Source organism: Plectrocnemia conspersa, unplaced genomic scaffold (genome assembly GCF_051122295.1).
Source record: "Plectrocnemia conspersa isolate PC_06_02 unplaced genomic scaffold, ASM5112229v1 ptg000013l, whole genome shotgun sequence".
In the NCBI taxonomy this organism is placed as follows: Eukaryota; Metazoa; Arthropoda; class Insecta; order Trichoptera; family Polycentropodidae; genus Plectrocnemia; species Plectrocnemia conspersa.
The window spans coordinates 17,204,449-17,224,815 of record NW_028277177.1 but is presented as its reverse complement, the minus strand read 5'-3'; the positions used below and the strand labels follow the sequence as shown (position 1 = coordinate 17,224,815).

Here is a 20,367-nt window from a genome sequence, read left to right as displayed (position 1 = left end):
ACTGAGTGAATATGTCAAATTAATCAGTACGTGAATATGACAATTAACTTTATTATTTTATTTTTTGTAAAAGTACATTTTTTCTAATTCCTAAAATTTTGCTCGGATATGAATCTCAAGAATCGCGTCGAAGCGTATACTTAAAAGATCTGGTTTAAAATATTATTTTATATTCAAATTTAATAAAACGGACCGGCCCATTTCGTGTTTTTGAGTCACGCGTAGCAGGAGCGCATACTGAGTGAACATGTCGAATTAGTCAGTACGTGAAGATGACAATTAACTTTATTATTTTAATTTTTGCGAAAGTCCAATTTTTTCCAAATTCCTAAAATTTTGCTCGGATATTAATCTCAAGAATCGCGTCGAAGCGTATACTAAAAAAAGCATCGCTTCAAACTACCATTTGGAATACTTGTTTATTAACACGACATGAAATTAAGTAACACGAAAAACATTTTAGTTAAAATAAACATTAAATAATAGTGTTTGTATAACATAATTTTATGCTAACCAAAATTGAGTTCAACCTTTTTTCTTTTTTGATTGTAGCTAGTAGTAAATTTATGGAATTATCTTATGATAATACCTTAAACTTAAATGTTATTTTTATATAAAAAATAATATTAATAATTGTTTTATAATTTGTGGTTAAAATTATATGTTTATGTTTGACATAAACAAAAATAATAGTTCTAGAAAAATTTAACTCAACAGAGACGAAACCGTATATTTTTGGTTAAAACTATGCAAGGTTTTTAGGCCTAATGTCATAGGAAAGTCCCTGGCGTTTTCGCATCTGAAGTTTGGAGAACACGAAATCACTTGTGTCACCACACAAAAAGCTGTTAAGGCGTACTTTTCACGTGACGTCACACAGTAAGTTTTCCTCTCTGTGGCGCCGGTCGGAAAATCACATAAGAGCAACATTATGTAAACGTAATAAATTCTGAAAAAGTGACTCATCCGTGAATTGGCTATACACTAAAAGCGTACAAGGATGGGGCTCAGATCTCGTGCAACATACGAAGGGTTGAAAATTTTCACGGCGAATGCCGCAGTATGTTTAATTCATATAGAACTTCTTTTTCATTTTCTATAATATATTATTCGCTGATGATGCTGTTTATATACCCACTAAAGATAACGATTATGTGTACGATTTTATGGACTGACCTTTACATGTGGATCGTGTTTGTATTACTCTCGTTAGCACGCAAAACACCGTTGTATATTACAACAAATTATCGTTAAACCGTATGAGGGCATACCCTGACGAAATTGCTAACGATAAAGGCGAGAGACGTACGTTATAGAGAACAAGAGTGAACTTTCACATTATTACAACGTTTTGAAACCGCTCGGCAGTGAGACCCGATTTTCAGACCCTATTTACTTATCCCGACGAAGATAAACGCTCAGGACCACCACGACACACCTGCACTAACAATACTTCTCTTTTGTGAAAGTTCAAATCGTTACTCACTATTTGCTTTTGCTCTACTCTCGTTTGTGTCTGGAAATAAACTCGGAATCGTGAACGCGCAATTTGAATAGTATGTACATATACTGAGCTAAATGTTTTGTTACAAATAAGTTTTGTAAATAATACTATTTCATAAATGAACACAACGAATTTAATTATTTAAAATGGTTTAATGACTTATATACATTATAAATATTTTAAGTAAATATCAGATACATTTTAAAATTTATATATCTATACATTTTATAGAATTTATGCTTTAACAACTAGTTTATCGTCGATTAAATTGTTTTTCGCAACAGATTTTTTTCGATATTTTTCGTTCGTATTCAAATTAATCACATAATCTCTTCGACTTAGTCGTCGAGTGTTTTTTTTTATTAAAAACATATAATACAAGAAAACTTAATAAAGTTTAAAGGGAATCAACATGAAGTAGTATACTATACATTAATTCTATCATTAAATGATATTTTAATGCTGATTGGCTGTAACTACGTAAAAGATCTTTTTATATGATATACGCGTATTACCTACTGTTATCCGAATATTTTAAATTAACAGAAAATCAGTGTTATATCTAAGTACATACCCCTCCGAATAAATTCTGAATGGAGTTTTCATACAAAAGGAAAAGCTTTTGATGTACACCCACGTCCATTATCGTTGCGTACGGGATATAATTTTATTCGCATTGTTTGTCGTATCCTCTTCGAGTCTATTATTAGGGCGTAATAAAATTTTGAATAAAACCCTCATTATGGAAAAGGGTCATAGAGGAAAGTAGGCGTGGGGCTGAATAAAAGTCGGTCAGATACGATAAGCCGGAAAAGCGGGGTCGAGAGGCGCAGATGGGCAGATAAACAAACTTCTGCGTAGCTCAGATATATTATATTCTAGGTTTTATCTGCCTCCGAAGCGACATCTGAGCTTGCTTGTCCGCAAAACGGACCGCCTCTACGCGCTTCATCCATGGGAATTAAACGGATTAATATTCTGGAAGGAAATTTCTCGATTATTCTCGCGTGGATTATCCTCGAGATATCAGCTGGAACAAAGTGGCAAAACAAAGCTCCAAACAGAACGAAGTAATAATAGAGCAGAGAACGTCACGAAATTTACGATAAGTGCGCTTTTTGTTATGTTCCACCTATAAGGCAGTGGAAAAGCAAGAAACACGAGCGTGCGTTTATAATAGAACGCATGAAAGAGAAATATATGCCATCGTCTAAATTTATAAAACATATTTTTATTTAGGAAAAATAAATTATTACAATATGTAATCCATACAGAAGTTTTAATAAATAATATCTTAATATCAATAATGCTCGTCTTCCTGAGTTTTGTTCTGAACGAAAGCTTCAAAAGCTCGTTGTTTTGTTCACGTATCGCGAATACGTCATCTTTCCACTGTCTTCTGTTGTATTATGTCACTTTTAGATCCATTTTCTCTCACGCACGCCTTTGAAGAGTTGTTCGAAAGGGTGTGGAGGCAGGTGTATTTTGTTAGATCAATAAGCCATAGCCTCGTTTATGTTCGTCGTTATATTGGTATGGTAGCACTCTTACAGAAGCTTTTCAACAAAAAAGAATACAATAGTATAAATAATAAAAGTTAGATTAATTACACCGAACAACAACTTTTCGTTATCAGAGAAATGAAATAACTTGTTTCATACGTAAATTACACGCTGTTTTATATGTTTTAATTTCAATGAAGATTCATTTTTAGATATCGCTTTTACTGTGGCTATAAACTCAATAAATATACTTTTATCTCTACGTTGAAATATAATTTTACACGGTAGAAATGATAGTATTAAGATCATTACAATTTTTTATCTGTAATAGATTGCTTTCTTGATATATAAATTTGTTCATTATATTAATTTTTATATAAAAATCATTTATAATTATTTTATATTAAACTTGATAACATATGATTTTATAAATCAATTTAGTTATTGATTTGTAAAAATATACAGTGGTTCCTAACTTTTATAGTTTTTTTTTTGTTATAGTCGATAACTATCAGGGCTGGTATTATCATTTTTATAATTAAAAATATGTAATGAAAAATATGTAATAAAGAAACAGTTTTAACTTTTACATATAAATTATATAATTTAATTTTTGGGTCTTAAGAATTGTATTATGTATAAAATAAAAATATTTTTCAATCACCACACCCCGCAATTTATACTTTTATTGAACAATCTTTTCAATCTATGTATAAAAACGTGCGTTTTTGTTCACGCAGACGATCTTGATTAACTACGGAAAATTTGTTTTCAAAGAAGATTAAAAATAAGATTGTTTTTTCTCTGAAATTAGTAATTATTTAATAATCCAACGTTTATGTATATAATTACCAGTAATTAAACGCAATTTCAGGTGTAATTATACTGAGCTCAGGTAAACAAATTAATCTGTGATTTTTACGCGTAATTAGCCTTAATCGATTTAATTGAAAGAAATTGCATGAAAACTACACAATTATGAAAAAAAACGAATCACAAGCGATCGTTATATTTATACAAAAAGAAAAGCTGGCATTGTTCAATTGAAAGTATTGAAATAATTTAATAATTTAATAGAATGTGGAATATACTATCGGTACTAATTTTAATTAATATTTATTATTTATTTTATTTTATTAATTTATTTAGCTTAATAGCTAATCTTTACATCTAACAAATTTAGTAAACATATATAAAAATATATAAAAAATACATAACAGAAAGAAAAAATAAAAATATACAATAATAAAGTCTTAATATTATAATTTATTTCTATATGTCCGAAGGTGTTTTTTTATTCCATTTATGAAACCCGTTATATTTTTGCTGTTTCGGATTTCTCTTGTATCGGTAATTAATTTTTGTGTTCAACTCGGTAGTTTAATACCAAAGAGATCTATAGAAATATAGATTCACATTTTTGTTCCAAATCATGTTTATTAACAAAAAATTATCTTGCTATTCTATTGATATCGCAATAACTGCCACTACTTTATGCCTTGAATTAATATAAAATATAATATTTTTGCCTCAATAAATCCAATTATTCAATATCTTTTCGATACGAATATATTATATATAATTGTTTTCGTGGAGGAAGATGAATGAATTAGATGCTAAGTCAATCTGTATAGTGTTGTGGCGGAGTGTCAGTTTGAGAGAAGAGCGTTGCAATTTAAACTTCATGTTACATAATTTTTAATATTTATAATGTTTATATGACACAAAATATAGTATAAAATCTGTTTTTATATAATATTTGTATTATTGTAGATTATTAAAATCTAAGTTGATAAATTTCGCAGTTAACAACAGAGCTTGTCTCGCGGAGAACAAAGATTGTCTAATTCCATCTTTAGTGACCATATCGTTGTCTACCGAAGCGCGAACGTCATTTCCTGCGATTTTTTCTTCAAATGGCCTTTATCTTGAAAAAAATGTGTATATTCTCTTTTTGTCTTGGCAAAATAAGTGACATCGTTCTCGACGAGGCCATTCACCATGTTACTTATAGTAGTGATTTTTCATTTGGCGACCTTTTTACGTACGCGCTTGCGAAGTTTCGCATAGCTTTAAATATAACATAATACATTGAAAATGATAACACTAACACAGAATTTATAAGCCGTGAAATAATTGTAAGAGTTTTTCATTATAAAATGGAATTTGGACCGATTCCAGCTGAGTACGATTGTCTCCCGTGGCGATATTGAACTATGTGTTAAATAAACTCGCCAATATGATATTAAATTAGAAATGTATTATAAAAAAAAACTATAATCTATATCCTAGAGGTTCTTAATATATATGATACGCCTCCCCAGAGATAGTGTGATCTGCCACTTAATTATATATTTATTTAATTTTTATATAAGGTAAATTTTAAATAATTGTAAATTAAAATTTGGGTTTACGTGAGATATAAATAAATCATGTAAACAGTTTTCTGTAAAAATAATATATGGTTTAATAAACTGAAGTCCCATTCTGTTAAAAGGAACTGGTGTTTTTAAAACTCGCTGAAATCCTCAATCATGAAAAAGGTCTATTAAACTAATCATGTCACTTATTAAGATGTGTTCAATAACTAACGAAAACTCAATCATTATATTTTCTTTATAGTTTTATATGATCGCATAAATTTCAAAAAATTGAGTGTGCCTTTTATCGAAGTTGTTGGACATTAAGAGAGAAAACAAATCATAAAATCTGTCGTTTATCGTTTTTCATCAGTGCTATTATAAAATGGAGCTAAAGGGTGGTGTCAACAATCCAGTATAATGCGATATAGCCCTAGAGAGTCGGGATTGCGTCCTTTATTCTGGACCATCAACGCTTGAGACCGCTTCTCTTACACAAAACATTCAGCTCTTCAGATGTATTCAGTGATAGCTACAAGGAGCTGAAATAATTTATGTAGAATGGCGCACTTCTCTTTTAGAAAACAATATTATTATGTTAAAGTATATTGTAATCAACTTTTAGTATTTATTGAATTTGCTAGTGGCAACTATTACATGTATACTACCACAAAATTATGCTATATATGCACTTTCTACTGAAGTTACATATATAGCCTAATAAAAAAATTCACAAAATTGTCCTCAAAGTTGCTATTGTTATCGCTATATAAGTTGTGTATTTCTCTCGTCTTTGAATCACAGACTCTTCTGAATTTACTGCAAGAAGTTGTAGTCAAGCGTGTTTTGTTGTATTGCTGACTCTTAATTTGTGTTATGAAATTGAGAATCTCTAAAGCAATAATTATTTGGAGCAGAGCTTAAAAATAAACTCATCACAAAGTTTAGGACTGAATTGTGTGAGCGTGATTCATAAGATTATTCCAAAGGGAGGTGTAATGGAAAAAAGTTTAAGAACAGCTGATCTATCCATTTGCTATATCATCACAAGAGACTCACTTTTGGGAAGATAAAAGAAAATATAAACATATCCACTTTTACCTGGTTACGAAGGAATACACTCAGCCGTGAGAAACGCGTCTAAAAACGAAAATGAATCCAGCATCGAAATGTTGTGCACGCTTTTCTCAATTTCGTCACATCGCCATCATATATACGAGAGTAGAAAACTGCTAATGCGTATTACATTTTATATAATGCAGTCGTAAAATGTTTCATTAAAAAAGTGGCATACGTTCGGCAAAGCCTACGCGGGCCTCATTTTTATCGTCAGGGGATACATTGCTTTTATTTACAGCCTGCGATATTTAATTTCAACCGGCGTGTTTTATACGCTTTATGACGTAATAAATTTGCGTTTATTAATAATTGAACATTTTGCTAATTTGTTTTAATTACGAACTTGTGTGATGTATCGCAGCGAAACACATTTATTCGCACGGGATACAAACGAGATCTATGTGTTTGTTTTAGCGTTTGTACACGCATCGTTGGTGTGTACATGTAAACTCAATTAAGTATTGTCAGGAATGCGATTTTAAATCAGTCACGATACAATTAAACTTTCGTTTAGTGCAACGCAAACAAAATCAATAGTATGGTCTATATTTGTAAAACATTTAATTTTGGAATTGATCTATAGCTTTGAAACATCCCTTTGTTTATTATTTATACAGTAATACATCTGGAAAGCTTAGAAATTTTTTCAACGCCATAGAAGTCTTGCTTATCTCGCGGCACCTTTTTACAACGATCGTTAAGCATTTATCAAAACGATCTTTAATGGTGATTACTGATGCTCGTAACGTTTTACTATACTTATTATTAACGTTATTGTCATGAATAATAAAATAAAATTTCAGCTGCAGTCTCTACTTTCGCACAGAAGAAGAATGTTTACTGAATGAACTTTGTAATTAGCACAATACTGATATGTAAAACACACATACAAGCACAACGTTGATGCAACTGAAGTCTATTCAAAATTTGTAAAAAAATCGTTTCCATGTATATTTAGTTACCAACTTACGATCTCATTAAATGAACAGATTTATATCCAATTAAAAGAATATTTGCAAAAAGCTTACCGTGCAAAAAGTTTTTGCCACAAATATGAAAAAGCTCAATATCAACTAAAATGTTCGTTTCAAATATATTTGATTTTAATACGCACTACATATTGAATGCATTTAAAGCCTATTTTTTGGCTATTTTATTAATAGATTTTTAAAGTAGAATAAAATAATTTGCAGTATAAAACCAATTAAGAAAGATTTTCGATATATTTAAAAAAAAATATTATTTTTTATTATTGTGATAATTTAAAGTATATTTATTGTTTTTATTTGTTTCCTATATTATTTTACAAATACTTTACGAGTAGCATAATACTTGATATGAACAATCATGGTATCACAAACACTATATCATAATTTACTTTAATTAAACAAGCTAGACATTTTATTTTATTTGTAATTATTTTTCGTTCTTAAATGTCTTTATTAAAAAAATACTTGTGTATTGATAGTAGATCTTTCCAGAACATCCCAAAGTTCGATATATTTAATTAATCACTTTCGCCAATCATAATCAATCATTAAAAATACACATGATTTTTTTATTATAATGTAGAGATTTTAACTACCTGCACAATTAAGTTAGAGGTCATTTAAATTAGAGAAAATTAAAATAAATATAAACTCGTTAGGAAAGTAAAGCCTAACAATTGTGTTAATAATTGCTAATATTTAACACTATTAGTACAATTGTCTCTAAACGTTAAATTCTCGTAAGTACTCATAAATACTAGAAAAACTACTATTTGTTTAGAAAAGATGCGCGATACATTATACGTACGTTTTACCCTATGCAATAATCATCGGAACAGCCTTCTGTCAGCCTCATTTTTAAGACGTAAACACATTTTGTGAGTGTGTCTAAGAAGCAATGCAATTGACCTGACAACATCCTCACCTACAATAAGACAGGGCTGTCTCGAACAAGCTTTATAAGAGATGTGACACATGGGAACAGAGAGTAGCAGACTACAGATGTCAACGTGGCCAGAGACGTACCAGGAAAGACACTATGGAGCCCGAGACAATCAGCGGATCGTCCAGAATTATCACAAGAACACATCAAGACAGATCACAGCCGACGATAATTTAACTCGACACTCCAGCGAAGATAATTATTTCAATTTTATTATTTAAATATGTATTAAATATATGCTTTGATAAATTTAATAATGACTTACTATGTACAAAAATATATGTCTAGGGTAGTAAAGATATTTATGCTTTTATATTTATTATGTTCATTTGAAAGTATTAAAATGATTTGCATATTTATAATCGCAATAATCATTGAAGCTGACTTAAATAATATCAAATGCAAATCGAAACATTTATTTATTTAAATATAAACACCAACGGGCAGCTATTGAATATTCATACCGCAAAATTTCATGAATGAAAAATTCGCATTAAAATAAGTAAACATTTTCCGAATGACCTCACTAGAGAGAATTCATGCTGAAAATGACCTCACGATTCAGTGTCCCAAATAATATTTCAGTAAACACTAGCGTCACAATCTATTTATATAACAAAGGCCACGTAATAGAGGCGTTCTTTTTTTTTCAATAAATAAGTGTATAAATCTTAGCTGTCCTAATACTTTAATATGTAGCGATTACCAATTTCTCGTGAGGTTCACATATCGTGACCGAGCCGTGGTAGAAAATAAATCTTACCCGTATACGAAGAACATTGTACGGAACAAATAATTTATAGCCACTGGCAGCCTGGAACCATATTTGCTTAGTATTAGGACCAACTATTCATTACGAATGAAATATTTACGATGGGAGTAAGCGGGAATAACTCCAAATGAAAACAAACATCTTTTCAGCGAGCTTTAACGCTCGGTATTTATTGCCGTTAATAATTTAAATAACTTTTGGTAAAATAATCTGAGTTTAATTAATTTAATTTTGCTTAAGTTAGACACAGGTGTATGAGCCGGAAGCCAATTTAAAACGACACATGCTAAAGGAAACACGGTTTGAACAGAAATTGGATGCGCAAAATTCAAAGTAAATTGGCCCCGATGTGGATACAACCTTGTTTTTCCGTCGATTTTAATTTCGTGTAAATAAAGTAAGTAATAGCCATAATTTGAGGTTGGAAAATAAACGTTTATTTGGGACCGAAAATGTAATAAATGTACGTATTTTCAAGCACATGTATCTGCAATATTACATATTTATTTTAATGCTTTTGTGTGTATTTTAACTTACTAGAAGTTTTTTGAAATAACTAATCTAGACAGTTTTTAAGTTCTACTTGTAGTGTGTGTTTCAAATATAAATGTTCCTAATTTCAAGCGTTGTTTTTTGCAAAAGAATGAACTACTATTAAAATTTAGCATGGCAAATTGTTCATGTTGATTTAAATAACGTAGCAAATTACAGAAAGCATTAATGTTTTACTGATGAAACTTATACAAAGAAATTAAAAAAAAAAATTAATATTCGTTTAAAAATCGATTAACACAATGAGAGTTATGAACAAGTAATCGAAAGATTTGAAACTCAAAAAAAGGACTAGCGCACTACTTCTGTAACGTTTAAATAAAGAAACTCGCAGAGATGTTCATGTTAAAAATAAATTATGGCATCAATATTCCAGGCACGCTAATTGTACATTCGAATAACGAAACAAACCAGGTGCTTTAAACTAAAGTACATCATAAAAAAGCCTTTTGTTATAGACCCTTTAATTATAGATCCTTGTAGGAAACAATTGGTCATTCCGAGAAGAGCAAAAGAAATTCGCTAAAAAAATACGCTTTATTATACAGATTTTCGAAACACAGGTGCGATATAAAAAAGCAACTTACTAACAAAATTGCATTAAAAAAAGATCCGATAATCACATAATAAAAATATCCGATAGAAGATAAAAAGGGACGCTGATCAAAACCATGTTTTAAGAAAAGAATAGCATTAGAGCCACTTTCCAAATCTTCATAAGATAGTCCGATAGCCATTAGAAAAAACTTTTTTTCCACGTTGAATTTTGTGCAAATTATATTTACGCCTCATCGGCTGTTATCAGTATAAAAAAAATATTTTCGAAGATTTATTGTATAAAAGCCAATAAATTGATTAAATCGTATATCAGATATGTAGGCATATATTTATCATATGCAGGTTTACACAAATACTGTTCAAATTAAAATCATTTTGTAATACTCGTACTTTTTCATTAAATTTGATACATATCTATAGAAATAAAAACATTCAAAGATTTTTTTCTTATAGTAAATAAATATGAAATGATGTCAAGTTTGTCTTAAAATTGTGAACTATATATATGAATTATAAGTGTATATAAATATATACTATGAGCTTCACTGTGATAAGTCGAGAATAATTCAGCGCTTAATTACGGCTAGGTCGGTGGATGCAAGTCACGACGCAAATTATGCACTTAACATCTATATTTGAAAACTTATAATTCTCGATCCAGTGTCGGCTACGAAATTGGGGCAAAGTAAAGTGAATTAAGTATCCGTACACTAGGCGACCACTTAGGGAAAACCACCTTACGTTACCTAAGGTACGTTAACTCTAAACTACTAGCGGCTAACGACGAACTCGAGGACTATGTTTATAGTATATATTTATGAAATATTCAACTCAACTTATATTATATGATTCACTATGTTACCTTGAAAACGGTACACTTTCAACATACGACACACAAAATATATATACAGCAGAAAATACAGCCAAATTCTCATATCTAACGCTAGTAGCTTCGTAATGTACGATAGTTGAACAAAACTTTACCGGCAAAAAGCTCTAACAAAGTTTTCTCTTGAAATATCACGCAACTAGGCGTTGCTCTGCATAAGAATAGCGTGTATACTTTTTTATGGTAGATTTATACATAATACACTTTGATAAATAACATTTTTTATAAATTAAGAAACGCTTTGTATGTGAGCAGAGTTTTTCCCTCTTTTAATATGATCGAAAAATAGTTTTATTATATTTACTTATAATTTTTTAATTATTTTAATAATTTAATTATGATTAAAATTAAACTAAATGGGATTTTGTTAAAATAACATTTTAATTAATGGATTGTTTCAAAATTGCTAATTGAAATGCTTTATTTAGATTAGGATCGTAGCCAACGAATTAGATACATAATGTATGTATATACATAATATAACTGACAAATAACGAGCAATATTTTATGAATAATTTTTCTGATTATAAAGATGATTTGAATGTTAATTTAAGACATGTCTATATTCGAGGATAAGTAATATAGTAGTAATATTCATAAAAATTAAATTTGATTAGAGTTGCTTAATTATGGTTAACCAAAATAATAAGCAATTTAAATTTGCTCAATTTTAAATTTCAGCATATGCTAATAATGAATAGATAAAAATCAGATAAAAGTCGTTATAAAATAAGAAACAAAAAATTTAGGACTTCGTGCTTCGTATTTTTTTAATATTATTAGATGTACATATTTTTTAATATTATTATTAGATGTACAGATGGGTTATAATGTAATCTCATAAAAATAATATAATATCTCTTTTCTGGTTATGATTGTAATTTATTTAATTCTTTTTGCTTAATTACTTTACTTTTAAATAGACAGAATACGCAAAAACAACATTAGCACAAGAATAAGATAACTTAACTAGTATGTAAATTTACACACTTAATTCAAGTACATCATTAATTTTTTATCAAAAGCTATCTTTTAAAAATATAGTAGATCTTGTTTTAACAGTTTTTCGTTGACAAATATTTTTTATTAAAATATTGAAATTTTATTGCACATCATGATGGAGTAAAACACATTTTTCATGTTTAATTAATTTAATGATCAATTTTGTGCTTTTTATAATATTGACGATTTTTTAATTTTTTAGTTATTTAAGTCGTTTTAAGCGTGCTTAGCAATATTATAATGATTAAAGTAAAAACATAGATAGTAGGAACACTAGGAACACGTTTATTTCTCTGTGAAAATATATTTTAATTTTGTGGAGTTTATCAAGTATTTTTAATAAATAAAGCAAGTTATTTTTGTGGCAAAAATATTGTTTTGGGATTCTACCTTTTTTTCAAGGTATTATTTTGCAAAACATATAGTAAATTTAAAAACATACTGTACTATTTAAAATTAGCCCAATCGAATATACATATTATTATATTATTTTTATACATGACCAAGTAGACATCCATAAACAAAAATTGTATTAATCAACTTGCGGCAACTTCATGCGTTATTTATAAATATGTATGTGTGTTTATTATATACCATAAAAATGGTATATAATAAACACGCTTATTGATATTCACTCTAGACGGTCATATATTGATTTTTGCCGGTCACATATACAAAACATTTTAATACGTATAATATTTTATGTTGATTATATTTAATAAACATAGATAATACTATTGCATTAAGATCAGATCGTTATAAAGTCATTCGTTACTTCTTCATCCTACAAACCGCCAAAATGATAGTCTGTGAAAATTTATTCTAATCTCTGCGGTCTTCCGCCCGCCGCAGAGCTTTGGAGCTTTGAGCAAAGCTCACATACAGCAGATTGATTATCACCGTTTGACCCTAGACTATTGTGTAGCCGTTATTGGATAGCCTCAAACTATTTGCCGAACATAATTTACCGTGCCAGGTTCAGGCATCGAATGTTCATTTCACCGCATTGGGTGCTCTCTGGCGAAATCGAAAGTGATTTGCCGATAAATTCGTTTTTATCTATACGCATATATCTATAGATATCGATTTTTCTTGTACAAATGGATGTACACAGATTCAATAAATTGAAATTAGCGTCGGGCATGTCGGTCAACGGGCGATCGTTCTGCACGCGCCGTTACGCAATAGTTCATAGGAAGCACAAAAGGATTATTTCCTCAAAATGGTCACGCAAACCTATTATCGTTAAACGGCCATTATTTGTAACCACAGGGCGAATCCAATAAATACTATCATAATATATAATTTCAAGTTGAATCCATAGTTAAGAGAAATAATATAATTTTAACCTACATACGTGATGTAAATAACTTTCATACAAATCATGGTTTAAAATATACATTTGGTAAATATTATTTTTATATAGCGGTTGTCGTCACATACGAAAGCGCAAAAACCATAAAGTTAAACGAATTAAACCGCAATATGAAATGGATATGCTTGAGTTTTGCGTTCATTCTTTATGGCGTGTAATCGACTTCAATTTTCAATAGTAATAGCTTAGGAATGTTTGACAATAAGACTACGACGTTAGCTAAGCAAACATATTATTCTCAGAATTTACCAGCGCGTAGATTGATGCCGTATCATATAAGGGCGGTCAGACCGTAACTGCCGCACACACCCTTTAATTATAAATAACACAATAAAGGGGTTCAAATTTATGATTAATTCAACTATAATTTCTGAGTACATGTTAGGAGAGTTTGAGCTCTTATATGTTAAGAACACTTGAATTATGAGCTTTCGGTATTATGTTGTATGTTATTACGCGTATAAAATTGATATCGGAATTATAAATTTGATTGAATATTAAAAAAACAATAGTTACTTTTAACACTGGGTTGAGTATATATACATGATATGATTTTATTTCAGAGAGATATTTATAACTTTCAATTAATAATGATAGATAAATTAATATAGTAAATGTTATATAGGTTTTTTTAGAAAATGTTAAGCATGACATTATATGACTTTAATTATATGAGAATAGATTTTTGTGTTAAGATAATTTCTATAAGCTAAAGTAACTTAATATTAAAGATTTTTCAATATCTAATATGTACGACAAAGCTAGATTTAAAAAGGAATTATTCTAAGATATATGTACAATTAAATAAATACTTTGCTTCATAAAACGAATTGTTTGTGCATTTATGTAAGGTAAATTGTCGAATTTTTTCTTCAGAAAATAATTCGTTATAGAGAGTTATTCATGGAGTGTTCAATATTCTGATCAATGCTTGTTAGCTGCCGCTACAACAATTCATTTTATAAAACAATATTGCTCATTTAATTTTTTCCTCGATTATAATTAATCATCAGCATATTTATCCGTAAGATAAGAAACATCTAAGAAAACCTATTCTTTGATGATTGGTCGGAATTATAATTATAATTAATTATCTTCCAGACACGATAGAAATTAAAAAACACTAAGGTCAATATGGGATTCGAACCCAGGTCTTTCACTCGTCTATCGTGCTGTTTTAATAATTGAGAAGCAAACAATAATAAAAATTATGTACAAGATTTGAGTTTTAAAGCTTTTATATTGTACATTATTTATGATTTTATCAAAATATATATTTTATTATTGATTTTGATATTTTTATTTATTGCAAATATTTTTATTTATAGTAAATCGTTAAAAAGTCAATATGTGAATTTTGGTTATTAAAAATAATTTATTCCTTCTAGATGTATAATTAATCATTTCTATGATTAAACATCTTTAATATAAATACCAAATTAGTTTAACTTTTAAACCTTTTTTTTTTTTAAATTATTTTATATATACGTAACAGATTAGGTTTAGAAGTTTATCTTTAAACATCTAATTTTTATATATTTTTTGCGTAATTTGAACATACCTAGTAGATTTGCGTATTTTTATAGATATATTTTTATAATTATATAGTTACGACTATGATTGTTACCTGAATGTAAGTATTGGATATTTAGCTGATGTAATTTATAATTAAAATGATAGATTGATGAAAAAATAACTACCTAAGAATTTTAATACCTGAAATATATCGGTCAATGTTTTTTATTCCGAAAATAAATTTAATATTTTATTTATTTGGATTTTAAATAAAACTACATTTCTAGGCCACTCTTGAATAAATCTCACATATTTCAATACAATTTTCTTATATAATAATCGATTTCCTTATATGTATATATGTATATAGTACATATCATAAATTAATTTACGATTCAATCTTTTGAAGAGAAAATATTTAAGTGTAATCATTTCTGAATTCGAATTTCAAATCACATAACTAAAACATTTTACTTCATAAAAAAAATAAAAATAAAATAAAAAAGTATGAACTTATTAAAACATATAATGTTCATAAAATTCATAATATAAATAATAACTCAACTAAAAATTTAACATACTAAAACGTTTTATTTAACAACCCGGAGACCCTACCTACGTCATTGCCTTCCGGTAAGGATTCCACACGAAAGTGATAAAGCGTATTCGAGGATACGTGTATAAAATAATGATCGCGGAGGTAGCGAGAAGAAGTCGTAATTTATACGCGAGGGCAAAGACGTATGACGGTCATGATTGTCACCAGTTTTGTACTAAAAAACACTCGATATTAGATTATTTTTATTTGCACATACATATACGGTCAATCCGCGTCAAAGTGGGTAGTGTAAACAAAAAAATATTGATAAAATCAATCGCTCACCTAAATCAAACAGCCGCGCCGATTAGCCACATCGGAGATTGATTTTGCACTGTTTCGTCGAAATGTTGTAATGCAGCATGAATCATCGCCGGCGCGGTTTGAGTTAACCACACAGTTAAAGTTAACTATGTATATCGCGACACACCTGAGCGGCCGCAATGTCAAACACGCGGGATTGTAAACATTTTAAAACAGTGTGTGTGTGTGTGTGTGGTGAGGGATGGTCGCCGTACGCAGGTGTGTTTCTGGTAGGGGTCGACTGTTAAGGGCAGGTAAACAAGCCGCTATTGATTGTTGTTGTTAAAAATCATAAATGAAGTTTAAAGTTTTATTAAGGCGCGGACGGCCGCAAACACCACACCCACGGCGCTCAGCTGTAGACTGGAGCCTCCGAACGCATAGGATACGCGAGGACTTTAGCTCAGAAATTCTCCATATATGGAGCGGTCGAATTTATTTTTTCGATAATTTAATTTTCAGACTGTTTTTGATATAAGTATTATAATAAATTGATATAAGTAATATAATAAATTGCAGCGATATTAGCATTGTTTTAATAAGTGAAAAAATCTTTACATAAAATCGTTAAAAACATTTTCATTGTTTTCGGCCTAATGTACTGGGAAAATGTATCTGAACATCTCGAAAATGTTGCTATATCTCAATAGCAGGTCTCAAATAGTGATCAGGGTAAACAGGGCCATAGTGATTCGGTAGTGGATATCAAAAATGTTTAATCTAAAGAACATTTTTAAGTGAGTGGTTCCGTGTGCTGAATCAATATTAAAAAGAGGTTCTGTAATTAAATTAAATCGGGAAACGCTGGGGTAAAAATAATTAGGCGACATTAAAATATTGATACATTAATATAAATTTTGTTGCAAATCAACCAAAAATAGTATAAAGCATCTAAACCATAAAAATCCTATATATGCACGAAAATATTGTTACAAACAAAATAGATTTTAAACTATTTTTATATACAATACAACGGAAATGACATCAAAGTAGAATAGTACGCGTGAGAATAGTATTGTTGAAATTTATAAAAGCAGACAATGCAAATGTTTTAAATATGTTTGTCAAGTTACTTAGCTCGGTATTAATTATTCATCAGTGAAATTAAGAAAATCTGAGAAAATCTTATTGGTGATGATCTATCAGAATTAAAGCTATATAATAATCACTGATTTCGATCGCCTAGACTCGATAAAAATTACAAAACAATTGATATGGGGTTCAAACCCAGGTCTTTCGGGTATTAGCCACCGACTTAAGCCACTGATCTTTAGTGCTAATAAAGTTTAAAATCATTAATATTGTATCTATTACTTCACTTATCTATTATAAATCATATTTAATTATTTAGATTATATTTATTAATTGATTTATATTACATTATCGTGTGCTAATGCAAAAAAATAGTTATTTAATAAACTAATTTTAATAAATGTATCACTCTCGTCGTTAACAATAACAACACAACTGAAAAAACATATTTATAATAACGAAGTTCTAATCTACATTTTATCATGACAAGCATTAGTCTTTTATATTTATTTTATTCGTATTAAAGCATGTTTTTTTGAGTTGTGATATTATTGTAGACAACATGTTACAGACATATGTTACAGTAAATATGTAATTTTCAGTAAAGTTATATGTTCACTATACCATATTTGCGTTAACACAGTCAGTTCGAGAGCTGTCTATTTCATCATTATTCATAATTGGGAAGGAAATGGCAAGTTTAGGCTTATGCCCCTACTATTAGCTCTAAGATACTGATATACGTTCGATATATTTATCATTACTCATGTTTACATTTTGAACAAATTTATAGAAATTAAAATCATTAAAATGATAGATTCCATTTGTTTTATACAGTTTTTATGATTAAAAATATACTATGGCTGCTTCTAAGGAGTCTGTTTAACATCTTTTTGGTAATATTTATTCTTCTTATTTTTCCAAGTAGCTAAAAAATGCAAATCTTGTTTATATAATTCAGTTTATTGCTATTATTTACGTAATTCTTACTACTATGATATAGCAGAGTTTAATTTCAATGTTTAAAGAATTCCGTGTATTTAAATTTATTATATAAATTTATAAAATTCACAAAAAATTATACACTTTCTCTAGAAATTAGAAAAAAAACTGCTTTAAAAAATGCTAATCTATCACTTGACCAAAATGCGAATTATGATGGCTAGTGATACTTATAAGAACCGTGTTATATAAGCCAAATTATATTTTACCAACTTTTATAAAAATATAAAATGCAATTTTAAAAATCATTTAGTTAAAAATAACACAAAAATGATTACATTGCTAAAATAATACAACAAACTAAATTGTTTATCCATTAGTCAAGGACGTCCTTTAGTGTAGGCGTTTGAAAATTAATCATCTCAGAAAATTTTAAAAATACCACCTAAATGATGCGCCAAAATTTTATAATTATGAATATTTGGCACATGCGCATCATTTTTCACTAAAGTCATATTTAACAGAGCTGCCGATGCCAAATCAGTAACGTAAACATTACAACATCATATATAAACCATGATTTTAACGCATGGTGAATTTCGAACGCATTTGTGTGGGATTTTGTTTACATCTAAAATCACATTTATATTCTAATTCTGCAAAGTATCTAGAGAGCGGAGTGAAAGTAATATAATTTAGTTTTGTTTACTTGAATGTTACTGTTTATTTTTGATACTTAAAAAAATAAATTAATGAATGGCTCGTGTTGAAGCAGCACACCCGGGCGCCTGGTGGGGGTATTGACTGGGATGCAATGCGCTTGCGCCGCACGCGGCTGAACCCCCACCTCCCTACAACACCGACCCTCCCTCCCCACCTCCAAATAGTTTCTATCCCTCTCGCACCGGCTAATCTGCGGAATTTCCTCTCGACCTTGTACAACAACCGAATTCTCTCCGCTACTCTACATACTCTCTGTATATACAGACAGTATCGCACTACATTACGCACCGCGTTGTTACACAATCGCATAACCACCCGGTCTTTGACGTGTTACGTCTTTGAAAACAAAAACATATGAAACGATGGTAATGAAAAAAAGCCGGTTGAGAATTACTATTTTGTAAAGTCGCAGTCGCGCGACATTGACCCATTTGTTCCGCATGTTATGTAATTGGGAAATTAGCGCTGCGCGTTCGCTGCGGTTTTTGGTTTTGGCTTAACAAACAACGGATAATCCTTTCAAACTTTAGGTTTATTATCAGCGCTATATTTTATTACGCTTCCTTGTTTCGATCATTGAAAGATTCGGCCTAAATATGCGTCAAAAATATTTTGAACGATTAACATAACTTGACTGACTGACTATAGACCAGATATCGGTGTCGGTATTAATTCTAAAAAATCAAAATGACTGCTAATCTGTACCAAAGCGGAAGATCGAAGTGGAAAATTCTGCGTCAATTCAACGAAAGCTCCGCTAGAATGTGTCAGACCTGAACTCTCATGTATTCCAAGTCGGAAGGGAAGTTGTAGTCCAAGTGAAGGTTCTGATAATAGTGCCAGAGTGAAATTCTATGGCAGCTAGTGTTTATACAAAAACATTTTTTATAATACAAAACATAATCAAGTAATCGATTTAATTCTATATGAAATTTATTGAAAAGCAAAAAATAAGCTAAACAAATTAAACTAAATTTACTCAAATTTGTATTTTTTAAATTGTATTTGGTGGTCCTCTCAGGAAATATGACTTTAAAAAATGTAAAGCATCCAGTGATCGATCACTGAGGGACGTCCAAAGTTTTGTTACAAAATTTCCTGAAATGGAAAATACTCTTTCGCTGGGAAACGAAGTGGGTTGAATACTTTTCAGAGTATCAAAAAAAGATGCAGTTTTTTATCCTTTTGAGATGTTCAAAATAAATTCATTTATTTAACAAAATTAGTTAAAAATAGAATCGTCATGCGATTATTTTTTAGTCCTTTTAAAATCTACATTGATTTTATATCAAATCAACGACAAATGGCAGTTTTGTAGTTAACATAATGAAACAATAAAAAAAAATTATTATGTTAATTACAAAACTAATAATATTAAAATATTTCCTTCGCTAAAACAATATAATACGGATCATATGGTGCTTTATGTGTTTAAATAAAAATGTTTGTGATGTCTTGATTTGGTTTTTAAAGGTTGAAAATATATGTACATATACATTTTGGAAGGTACGCAATGACCATTTATTTACGAGTTGCAAGGACAGGCGTTTGACTATGTAAGGATAAATTTGAACGAACCATTGATTTTTCATGGTCAACGTTACTTTTCAACAAATAGTTTTTATACAAGATAATTTACTACAAATCTTCTAAACCAGTAAAGAAGATTTACACAAAATAGCTATCAAT

General features: G+C 29.5%; 1 protein-coding gene across 19 annotated transcripts in view; it reads right to left on the bottom strand.

Moving 5' to 3' along the window:
• Nucleotides 1-20,367, bottom strand: part of LOC148227436 (tyrosine-protein phosphatase non-receptor type 13-like) — a 157,597-nt gene that overhangs the window by 122,894 nt on the left and 14,336 nt on the right. For 5 of the 19 annotated variants that reach the window (XM_088201572.1, XM_088201577.1, XM_088201575.1 and 2 more), the window contains exon 1: nucleotides 15,964-16,346. The exons of 12 other annotated variants lie outside the window; for them this stretch is intronic. The gene's annotated coding sequence lies outside the window, so the exon portion shown is untranslated. Of the gene's footprint in view, nucleotides 1-15,963; nucleotides 16,347-20,367 lie in introns of those variants that run through there. 2 more of the 19 variants (XM_088201573.1, XM_088201571.1) reach the window with 2 other exon arrangements.